Here is a 12,124-nt window from a genome sequence, read left to right on the forward strand (position 1 = left end):
TAGATAGAAGGAAGACATTTGTTACGATGAGGGTGATGAAACACTGAAACAGGTTTCACCCAGAGAGGTGGCAGATGCCCCATCCCTGGAAACATGCAAGGTCAGGCTGGACAGGGCTCTGAGCAACCTGATCTAGTTGAAGATGTCCCTGCTTATTGCAGGGGGGGGGTTGGACTAGATGACCTTTAAAGGTCCCTCCCAACACAAACTATTTTATGATTCTATGAAATAAAGAGGTTCTTTGGAGTCTGTCACAAACAGCTCTACTGTATGGTCTTAGAATGCTGTAAATTGCTTTAGTCTCCTTTTTCCTTTTCATCTTTATGTCCTCTCCTCTTCCCTCTCTGTTTTTGGAGACTTGTTTTCTTCAAATTTGGAGAGGGTTGACTCTGGAAGTATTTTTATTTTTTTTCCCCTCCCTCCAGTTAAAGCAAAATGTTCTGCAATATTTCCAATGTTTCAATAAATGTTTTATGAAAGAGTACATCTGCAAAGAGTGCAGCATTGGTGCTCTATCACTTCTATATTTTCTGCACCTTTCTGATAGCCTACAAAATCTCTCATATCCATTTCAAGTGTTGCCAATTAAAAAAAAATCCTTCGCAGTATGTGTGACATTCACCTTGATACCAGTGACATTCAGAGAGCCTGCTGATTTTTAAGCTAGTGATTAAGAACTGTCTGAAATAGTTTCACACATGGTTTGTAAATCCTCAGTCAGAGCTTTTCCATCACTGCTGCTGTGAAATATTTCTCCTTGACTTTGCAGATGTTTAACAAATTCATTTGCAGGAACCCTGTCTTGAAAATTAAATAATCTCTTTCTTCTCATAAACATTTATTTTCTACAAATACAATAGCTACTAGTCAATGACTATAACGTAGCACAATTTTGCACTGGATAGAGGTCAACCTAGGACATGACTGAGATGAACTAAATAATGATTTAATTTGTGGTGTCTCTCTTTTCTCCTATCACCTTGTTTTTCTTTTGATTATTTGTCCAAATTGCTATTAAGTTCCTTCTTAGTAAAGGCATCTTCTGTCCCTCAGTTTAGAACTAGTTCACAGTTTGAAATAAAATAAACAAACTGTTCTCCCTTTGGTATTTCCATTCGTCTTCAAGAAACATATCGATTTTCAGCTCCTGTGATCAGCTAGTTTAAATCAAAGGCATGATCATCTTACTTTTTAATAGCAAGTTAAAAGAAGAACATAAGTTAAATAATTAGGTTCCAAGTAGATCTCCTAAATGGTGTGAACAAAAGGTCTTACGTTGTGAATGAGTCATGCCAGAAATTTTCTCCCCTCAGAAAAAGATGCAATTCCGTAATTCCTGTACTTAGAGTACTAAATACAAAGGTGTAAATGATTTGATCAGAATGTCAACATCTATTTGCTCAATTTTAATTGATCACAGCAGAAATTAACAGGAGAGCCATGGTCCTGTTTAATAAATGTGGTATGTCTGGGAGGATTACGGGAAATAAGGACATTTATTCCAGGCCCTTTGCAGAAATTATATGCCTCAGTTTCAACATCTGCAATTAGTATAGTTGATTTATGTCCGTATGACCAAAATAAAACAGTGTCGAACTTCTTTGAGTCTGTGGTCTAAATTGCCCACTACCATGCTCTTAGTGATGTTATGCTCCTTTGATCTTTTTTTTTTAGCTGTAGAGTTGGATTTCATAATAAGAAGAAAAGAGAAATCTGCAAACAAGTCACGCAGACATTATTACAAGCAGCAGCGATCATAATATGCTGTGACCTATAAGAAAGCCGTTGACTGGAAGGTAGGCAGCATCTCATAAAGACTATTCCATTTCCCTGAGTTGCCACCTGCTAAATGAAAACTCTTTTCTTGAAAGTATTTTGCGAAGTCTGCTCAGTTCCCACTTGAAACTGTTGACAATAGCACACAATTGAAGACAAGCTACAGTCCAGTTAACCTAGAGATTAGGTAAGAGATGTCATTAAGTAGTTCCATAGATATTGTATGGCTTGTTCTAAATCCCGGCTAATGGCAGATGTGTTGGCTTGTAGGTTGGGTCAGATGTTGGCTTAAAAATTTTAGTGAGCAACTCTAAATGAAAGTAATTACCCATTCACATTCCTGCTAATAGGACTAAATGCTATGTTCAAAAGTTACATCCAAAGAGTCCACAGGATGAGTCTCTTGAGCAGCTGGATAGCTATGCTCGGAGGTTTCCTCTAAGTAAGTGTGCTCCCGCATCATTTGATAGAGAATAATCCAGTTTAATTACACACTTGAGGGGAATCAAATGACTTAAATTAGAGTCTCTTTAGTGTCAGTCTGATCAACTTCTGTTCATCTTCTAGCTTAACATTGTTCATTTTTTAAAATGGCAGTCAACCATCATGATCCGGGTATTAATAAAATTACAGTTTCCACATCTTTATTTGAAAAAATAAAGATGGTCAGTGTCACAACTGCAGTAGTTCATATCAGATCCTGATCAATATATGTGACTGAGTCAGGGTCACAGTTCAGCTGTTGAAAGACTTATTTGTTCTTTTGCTTGCCTGGTTTTCAAAGAAAAATTTTTGCACTTGCACTGTTTCTTCTTGCTCCTTCTGTCTTATTTGTCCAATGCTTCCTGATAACTTTTGTATTTATTGGCCTGTTTCAGCCAAACTTGGCAACTCTGGCTGAACTGAGGTCTTGTACGTAGCTGTGAAGGGCCTATCGTTTTCGTTAAAATTGCTAGTTTGGTGTGTGCTTTAATATGCCTTTTGCTGAAGGTGCAAACATTACTCATTCTGCCTGGCAGCAGTTTGCTGGCCCCTGAGTACTCATGTGGCTCTGGGCTAGCCACAGCGTGTGTCGTCTTGCAAGTGGTGGACCAAATAAATGTGCACGGAGGAAGCTGATGACCCTGTGGAGGTCCTGGTAGGAACAAGAGGAAAGTGGATGTTTGTCAAAGACTATTTAAACAAAAAGATTGTTTGTCACAGTAAGATAGAGGAGGAATTGGGTAAGGGGGCATTGGCAGGTGAGATGGGAGGCGTGAAGCAGAGGAGCTTGGTTTACAGTGGTAACTGGGTTAACAGTTTACAGACAGGGTAGAAGATTAATGTCTCAGATGTGTAGGAAATCAGGCTTCATTAGCTTTGCTCCTTGCAGAAAAACATGTTATTAATTGCCTTTGGTCTCCTGGGGAACCACTAGCCTCATTTGAAACTTTTCTGGTGCTTGTTGTCTGATCGCTGAGGCATGCTCTGAACAGAAGGATGTCTTTGATGCTGATAGATCAAACTCTGAACTGAAATCTGCTGAGATGAGGAAGCCTGAATCAGCAAAGCCAGCTTTTAAGGAAACAGAGATCCCTCTCTGTGGAATAAAGGAACAAGTGTTGCCAGAGACTGGAAATATGAAGTCTGTGCTCTTTAATGCTCAGTGCTCTCTGGGGCCCAGCCAGCAGCCTGGAGGACAAAGGAGAAATTACTTGAGAATTCCTATCCAAGGAGGAAAAGAGAGCCAAGCGGCTGTATGTAGGAGTGAAAGGACAGCCTGATATGATGTGTAGTTAATACCAGTTCCCATGCTTGCAGACTTGGAATACATGAAGCAGTAGCATTAGCAAATGCTCTACAGTGCTAGGGAAAATTGCCTGGGACTTTCTTTTCCTGTAACTGCTAATACATTTTGAACCTGTATATTTAATTTGAGGCCTTCCACCCTGTCCTTTTGGGTAAGAATTCTGACACTAAGAACTGACTTCTGCATAGATAAAGTCTAAATCAAGGGTTTGTTTCATCTCTTTTACTATGAAGATCTTGGAGAGGGCAGAAAAAAAATTTGCATTATTTTTGGAGGAGAAGTAGTTCCCAGCTCTGATTTCATTCTCAGCCTTCTTCAACTCACACTCTACTACTCTTTGCCTTTTTCTTTCACTATAATTACCTGATATAGGTCTGTTTATTATTTGCAAAGGTAGCCACTTTGTAGATGTGCCTGTTGAAGGTGAACGACATGAATGATTAGATAGTGCTAATTTAGAGGGAGATACATTTACATACATAAACCTATCCCCTGTACTTCTCCAAAGGATTACACAATGTATTTATCTCTGCGACATCCTCTGGACCCTATGTGATGAAATCTTCAACTAGACGGGCTCGGATTTTTTGCTGCAAGCCTTGTGTCACGGTTATCAAAACCCCAGGCGAGCTTCATAGTAACTGCAATGTTTGCTTTTCATGCTGCTTCCAAAGGGACAGTTTGAGCAAAAGCAATAAAACACAGGTGAAATTTGGTTTGAAGTACTACTCTTTTTTACAAAATTCACATAACTGGACAATATTTTTTAAGAAATGGATAGGCCTGGGTATAAAGCATAAGCTATATGTACAGAGCAATATGTGACTGATTAAGCTGTGGGTTGATGTGACTGGGGACTTTTTGTGAGCGGCCTGATAAAACATCGCAAGTAAGCATATCTACATTCATTTGATATTCTTAACTGATTATTTTTTTAACATAATACAGTTGATAATAGTGTTTAAATTTTAGTTGGTATATCATAATTGTGAAACGGGAGAGGTCTCCATTAGGCAGTAGAGTAATAGCTTAGAAGCAAAAGAAATTCAGGAAGATTAGTCACTGGAATTCTTATTTTGTGGAAACCTCAGAAAGGCATTAAAACAGACAAGTACATTAACAAACTTAAAATAAGCTTTTTATTACTTAATATTTTTTCACTGAAATTCAAAGCTTTGGCACTCTAAGTAAAGCAGAAAGTGGAAATCTCAGCAGCACTGCATTAATTTTTCAAGCCTTAATGCGCCAGACAGGGAATAAGTTATTACATCTGTTGCCCTCTGGGAGGAAGAATGAAAAGCACAAAAATGATTCTCCGCTGTTAGGATGGAATAACTGAATAATAGCTGATATAAGCAGTGGCGTTGCAGAAGAAAAGCTTACAGCAGCTTTTGTGTCATCATTAGGAGTGAACATTTCTCTCTATAACTAGTGTAGCAAGATTAGGAAACATGGCAGGGCTTATTTGTTCTTCTCAAGGGGCCCTTTACAATTATGGGAGAATTTCAAATGAGTACCTCGTGCACAGCTGCTGATAATCTATGTGAGATACTCCTTTTTTCATGTTGAATTTGCAGCCCATACACATCGCTTCCAGGATCCACAGGAGAAAATATAATTGTCCATGGCATGCTTACGAGAGCAATATGGCACTTCAAACTGTGGTGCCTCTGGGCAGGTTGGGGCTTTGTCTACTAGAAGCCTGGCTCTTGGGTGGGCGTCTGGAGATGAGGCAATGAGTCCATGAAGTCCTTCTCCCTCTGACAGGCAGAAACGTCTGCTGGGTTCTTGAGTGACTTGTTTTCCAAGGGAGAGCCCAGGAGGCCTCTTCTTAATGATTGTCTTCTCTGTAAATACACTCAAAAAGCTTTTTAAGTACTGTTATAACATGGCAAATAAACAGATGGATAACCACAGTCTTGAGTAGAGGAAGGTACAGGATTTATTTGTGTGTCCATGAGCTCACCTGGAAATGAAGGAAGACACCAAAGCACCATCTCCACGTTTCAGCGGTGCCTCAAGCTAAAGTATCTTAGCCTTTAGTCATGCCCAAGAGGTATGAAAGGCTTCACTAACAGGGAATGGAGCTGAGGAAGAAAAGCAACATGAATTTTTAGAAGGCTCTGCCTCTTCCCAACTCCTAATCGAATGTCAAGTATTACTATGGCATGTGGATGAAGGAAGCCACGTGGGCAACAGAGATAAAAGCATTTTAGGCCTTCTCAAATCAATTTGTCCTTTGCTGGAAAGAAAATTAGAAAGCAATGTATAGGTTTTTATCTTCATCTTTATTTAGTCAATCTTAAGATAGCTTTATAACATGCTTTGTTGTGGGCTGCCATTGGCTTGCGATCCAAAGAAAGCTCATTTCACCCGATGGAACTAACTGTACTGAGAGTTTTCATGCACATTTCTATAATTAATACTGAACTGATATTGTTTCTCTGGAATGACCATGCCTTGTCAAGGGTTCATCTGAGGTCTGGGATGCAGAAGGCTGCGCCAATTTACTGTACCGCAGGACGTAATGCATAAACAAAGGCTATTTTAAGGCTGGTGTGAGCTAATAGAGAAGGTAAGTGCAAATTAAGGCTGATGGAAAAATTCTGTCGCTGATTTATTGCAAACACCATCTAACTGTATTTGTGTATTGAGGCAGACTAGGGATAGTCCTCTACTGTTCCCTCCATGCATTCTTTAATTTTCTTAATACTTTTATTTGTATTGGGCAATGCCAGAGCAGCTAGCAGTATGTGGATTTAGCTGAAATCAGCTTTTTTAAACTTGGTTCACCACTCTATTTAATTAAGGGTTGTTGGAAAGTTTCCACATATTCTGTGTAGACTAGCTATGCCTTAAGCCTTACCTAGATGATTTTGACAGTTTGTCACTATATCCTGACAGGTCATGTGCTTTTATTACACAGCATCGTCCTTTAAAAACCAGAGTAGCAATTCTACTGTGACCTGGTTGGGAATGAGGAATCTTCCTGATCATAAGCACCTTACACAATATCGACAGTATGTAACAGCAGTACACCAAATGTGAAATCATTCGTTTGTAAACACAGAACAAGTATGTGCCTGTATTTTATTTTGTGTGTAAATGTGCATAAAGCCAAAAAACTTTTTCAATACCCCTGCCTCTATGCTAGCTTGTAATTAGCCCTGTGTATTGGACTAAACATCAAACCCCCAAATCGCGTGCAAATTAGTCTTTCATTCTTGAGATCTGTCTACCTCAGAGGTGAACTGTAGCTAAAGGCATCCAAACCCCACTATATAACAGCTTGGGAAAGGAAAGATCTGCAAGTGTTAAGAGTAAACCAATTATAAATAAGGAGAAGATTTTCTATTGTGAAGGGTAATCTGTCTCAGAGGTAGATTAACGCTGACATATCCCCTTTAGACAAGAAGCTCAGAACTGACAGCCATTTGGATTTATGTCTGGAAATGCTGTCAACACCCACACGTCATGAAAAAAAAAATCGTGGTCTCTTGGCTGCCTGCAGTTGCAGCCATCTGTTTGGATGGCGCATTCCTGCTCATGGGTTGGTTGGAGTAGTTCACTAGGACTTCATGGGTGCCAAGCAGCAATAGCTTGAAAAGAGCAGACTGTATGTCTCCACACGCGCTTTATTTTTTATTGGGAGCCCTCATTCTGCATGACTGGAATAGCATCACAAACATCCTTGGTTTGCTGACATTTGTTGATACTCACATGTCAAAGTAAAGGAACAGAGACAAATAAAACGGCTTTTGGGGGACCTTGTACCTGCCACGATGCAGTGCAGTGAGCATCTCAAACTTAAAATGCAATGTGGGACAATCCAAAGGTCTTTAGGAGAGCCATCTCCTGAGCTTTCTAGATGAATAGAAAAAATCGCTGCCTTTTCACCACCCACTGAATCAGCTGGAATTTATGACATAAAATTGCTCATTCAATTTCAGGATGGAGGAAGTCAGTCAAAATACCTAATTACATGAATATTGAATATGGACACAACACTCTTCAAAAAAAAAAAACATTAACTGTGCCACAGAAGTGGAGAGATCTGCATAGCTGGAAGGCAATGCAGCTGTAAGGGATTTTATTCATATGCTGTGGATTTTACTTATGTTTTTGTTCTACATTTAACAAAAAAATTATTTCACTTTAGGAAAAAAGCCCTAGTGATTATCATTTCATTAGATTTTCAATATACTGATTTTTATCTTTATTAATTTTTTCAGTTTTTCTTAAAAGCTTTTCAGAAGAAAAAATAAAATCCGGTAATGTTATACCTAAATGAAGCAACAGTGCACGTATCACTTTTAGCCAGAAGTGTAGTCATTGCATCACTGCTGTTATCATTCATGTCAGTTGGGGAATGATTTTATATAGCATTAAATCCCCGCAGATTCAAAACAGCATGTGTTTCCTACATCTTGTATGAAGATTGTACGCACCAAATTACCCATTGTGAATACAGCCAATATCTCTGTGTCTTGAAAGAAATTGATAGATCTCTAGATCTGGCCTTCCTATTTGTTACCAACTCCATTTGCATTCCATATCATAGAATATTATCCAGCGAGGTTATTCATGGGTGCTGTTACATTAGATTACAGCCAGGCTGTGTGATTAGATTAAAACGAGTTTACCAATCTGCTTCACAACTGTATTTCTTCGAAGCCCAATCAATTGCAGATCTAACAAATGCTAATGCACTGTGCCATACTGGGAATCGCAGAGCTGGGCTATCTGTTACCAGACCGCATGGCAAGGAGCCATGATGACAGTGCTCAGCTCTCGCTTCGCAGGGGGCTGCGCTGCCTGCTCACCATCAATCCCCTGCAGCATGATGCGGCGCATCGCTCTCGGGAGCAATCCGTAAGGAGCGTTAACAAGCAGAGGAGTATGGTTCCCGCTCTCAGTGGAGCCGGCAGGATGAGGAGCAGCAGTGTCTTTTCAAAGTGAAACCGGCATTGTGCTTTGAGCAGCCCCGGAGGTCTCTGTTTAATGAAATAATTACCTCTCAAGCTGCTATTAAGAAGGAAAATTTTATTTAATTTTTCTGACTCATTTTCCACAAGCACACGATGTTTGGAAGGAACGAAAATATGAAGTATCCACTAAAAAGCGTAGTCTTTTAAGGTTAATGTCTAACATCACAGATTTCTGAGGACATACACTTACTGCCTTTGTAAGACAGATGCAATGCGTTTTTAAAAGGCCCCCAGTCTGAGACATAGTAGGTAACATTGGACACGAATTTTCCCTTTGTCAAAAAGCAGTGTTTTATTTTTAAAGTGCCTTTTTTTTTTTTTTAAACTAAAGACAAATGAGATATCTATATTTTACACACTGTTCCTGCTCAATCCTTCCTTATTTTAAAACAAGTGTTACATTCAGTCTTCCTGTCAAAGGTCTGTTGTTATCTGGCCTTTTCCCCGACAAGCCTAGTTACTTCTTACGTGTAATTGTTTTTACTCCTGCTTTTTTTTACACGCATCTACCTTTCTCATGTGCTTTCATAATTTTCTTGTTTTGCTAGATCCTTGATTTTTAACGTGAACATGTCAGTGACTGAATAATGCCACCACTGACTCCCATACAAGCAGGAAAAAAGCTGATTTTTTTTTTTTTATTTATGTTGTGACTAAATTGCTTCAGAGTTATAAAATACAGAGTAGGTTTCTAGCACAAACTCCCAAACAATCTACCTATACCTAGAAGCAGCATGCTGCTATAGCATGGAAATGGGGGATAATAAGCTACAGAAAATAGCAGTCTCTATGCAGCATACCGAGCGATGTCAGAAGACAAGACGTTTTGCCTGAGAACACCGAGAGGTGGTAGTGGGGAGGTTGGACCATCAAGTATCTCTGACTCAGCTACAACATATAATGATGCACATGAAGAACCCATCCAAGTCTTCCATAGTGACTAAGTGCCATTCGCATGTCCTTGCTGGTGACGAGGTGACTTTCATCTCTTCCCACGCCCATCAGCTGCCCGTGCTGGAGGAGCGCGCTCCATACCCGCTCTCCGTGTCAGCAGGGGATTCAGGTGAGCAGGCTTTTTCTCCTCTCTCAACTGGCATTCACCATGGTGTGAGACTGAGCTCGTGTTTAGGGCAGTAGTTTCAAAGCATCATCCCTGGGAATGACTGCACCATCTGGGACTTTGGCCAAAGTGCACTGAAAGCCATGCAAATTTTTTGATAGTATATTCAAAAGAATTACTGTATAGGAATGGCATCTATATTCTAGGCTTTTCCAGCGTAATATGTCAAAGTTTTCTGAGGTTACTCATTGAAGTAAAAATTCTCTATTTCCCCCATTTCCAAGAACCTTTTACCCTTGACTAGACAAATGATGACATTGCCATGTTACTAATCTTGCCGATTTTCACAGTGTTTGATAAACACTTTGGAACAGATTTCATCACATCCAGCAGATTTAATGCTTCTTAAGATAAGGCAAGTGCCTAACAGTAACGCTTTTCTCAGTCAATTCAACTACAAGTAAATACTGTAACATTTTCTGTCTGCATACTGTGTATGATTATAGGATTAAATCTGAAGCAAAAGCCTGGTTTCGTAAGCAGTTAAAAATCTCTTGTTGAAGCTCTTCTTTCTCTCTTGCTGGAGAAAATGGACTAATTTTTCCTTGACAGGTTTCCAGTTATAAAATCTGATTGTAGACTAAAAAACCAGGATGTTGGGAGAGTCTTAATTTCCTTTTGAGAGGATCATTTTTAAATGGAAATGCACTTGATTTTGGAAAATTTCCATTTTATTTGTTCCACATCTCCCTGCGAATTTATTTTTCTGCTTTATCCATTTTTCCTTTTCATACTTTGTGAAAGTTGCCATAGCGACACATAAATTGCTGATAATTTCACTCAGTAAAGAAAACAACTTTTTTTTCCAAATAAATCTCGGTAGTTGTGAAGAAAGATGTTGTTACTTGTAACAATAAGAGGTTTCCTCCTCTGCCCCCCACCCCTTTGTCAATTGTGTCTATTAAAGCAGCAATATTTTTCTGACTCATATTTACCTTATGATTCAGAACCTCAGAATGAGATTCCATAATGAGAAATGACCACAGTGGGTGTTAATATCTGCGTGGGATATGGTAAAGCTTGGAAATCTATAATGTCCAACATGTTACATCAGGCTCTGAGAAAGCATTCCCATTTCCTAATTTTGTCACCTGTAATGTAACACTAGATATAGATATCAAAGTGCATGTTTATTTAATTTTTGTTGGTTTAATCTTTAAAAATTTCTTCAAAATCACAAGACTTTTTAAGTGCTACAATTTAGCAAATAATTAAAAAAAAGATTGTATTCCATTTCTGTGCCTGTTGGAAAAGTTCCAGAAGCTGGTTGTGGTTGAGATGACAACCTGTTTTCAGACAGTGAGAATCGCTGTATGTGGTTCCCATTATAAAATATCCAGAATTGGCAACACCATTTACTACCGTTACTCTTTCAGTGAGCTGCACCTGTATAAGCCCAGGAGACAAGATGGAATGTATCTGAAGGTGATGCAGGACAGAGATGTCACTGCGAAGCTGCTCTCCAGCATTGGAAAGGTCATGGCAATTGCAATTGCAGGTGTTCCCAGTGACTAAAAACCCCAAACATTACACCTGTCTTCAAAAAGGGAAGGAAGGAGGATCTGGAAAACTACCAGCCAGTCAGCCTCACCTCAGTCCCTCTGAAAGTTACGGAGCAAGTCATCAACAAAGCCATTTGAATTGCACTAGCTATCGTACTGGAGAGTTGGTCTCACTCCTTTGTCCTCCGCAACTTTTTATGCGACATGTACAAAGCAGGATATCCACTCATGGGGATATCCTGTACAGCCTAGCAGGGAAGCAGAGCTCAAGGCAAGGTTAAAATCCACTTGCTGCCCTTCCCTGCTTTTCTTCCGTAAGCCTGGAAGCCAAGAGCTTTGCTACAGATCCCACTGATTGAACTGAACAAAATTTTTATTATTTCATCAGAGAAAAGAAAGCCGCAGCAGTTCAACTATCTCTCCTCTAAAGCAGTTCAATTTTTAATTCAATAGCTGAAGCAAACAAAAAGCCTTCCTTACACAGCTTCAATGATAACATATCCCACCAAGCATAGCCTAAAACGCTGTTGGAGTGGCTTCCTAAAAGTGTTATTCGCACTTCTGAAGTCATGATTTACCCACGTACTCCCTCGAAAATTTCAGCAATGAATCAAAAGTATTGTTTTCTGTTTCTACAGAAACAGAGTAGGAGCACTCATAAAGTCAGCTAGTTTGTCTTAGCTGATGAACAGATGAGAGAAATATCATCCCAAACTTTATAGTTGGTTCAGAACCAACACAAGTTAAGTGCTTTAGTCCGATGTCTTAAGGACAAAGTACAGCAAGGCAGGATTTGAGGGTTGTGTTACTGCCTCTGAGGCTGTCTTGGTAACACTGATTAGTTATAGGAATCTTTGCTATAATGCTTTTCTTTGGAAAATGCAAAGACATCATATATAAGCGAGTATTACTTTTGAAGCATACAGCAAACCATAGTGGTTCCTGGTGT

Source organism: Gymnogyps californianus, chromosome 7 (genome assembly GCF_018139145.2).
Source record: "Gymnogyps californianus isolate 813 chromosome 7, ASM1813914v2, whole genome shotgun sequence".
Lineage (NCBI taxonomy): Eukaryota > Metazoa > Chordata > Aves > Accipitriformes > Cathartidae > Gymnogyps > Gymnogyps californianus.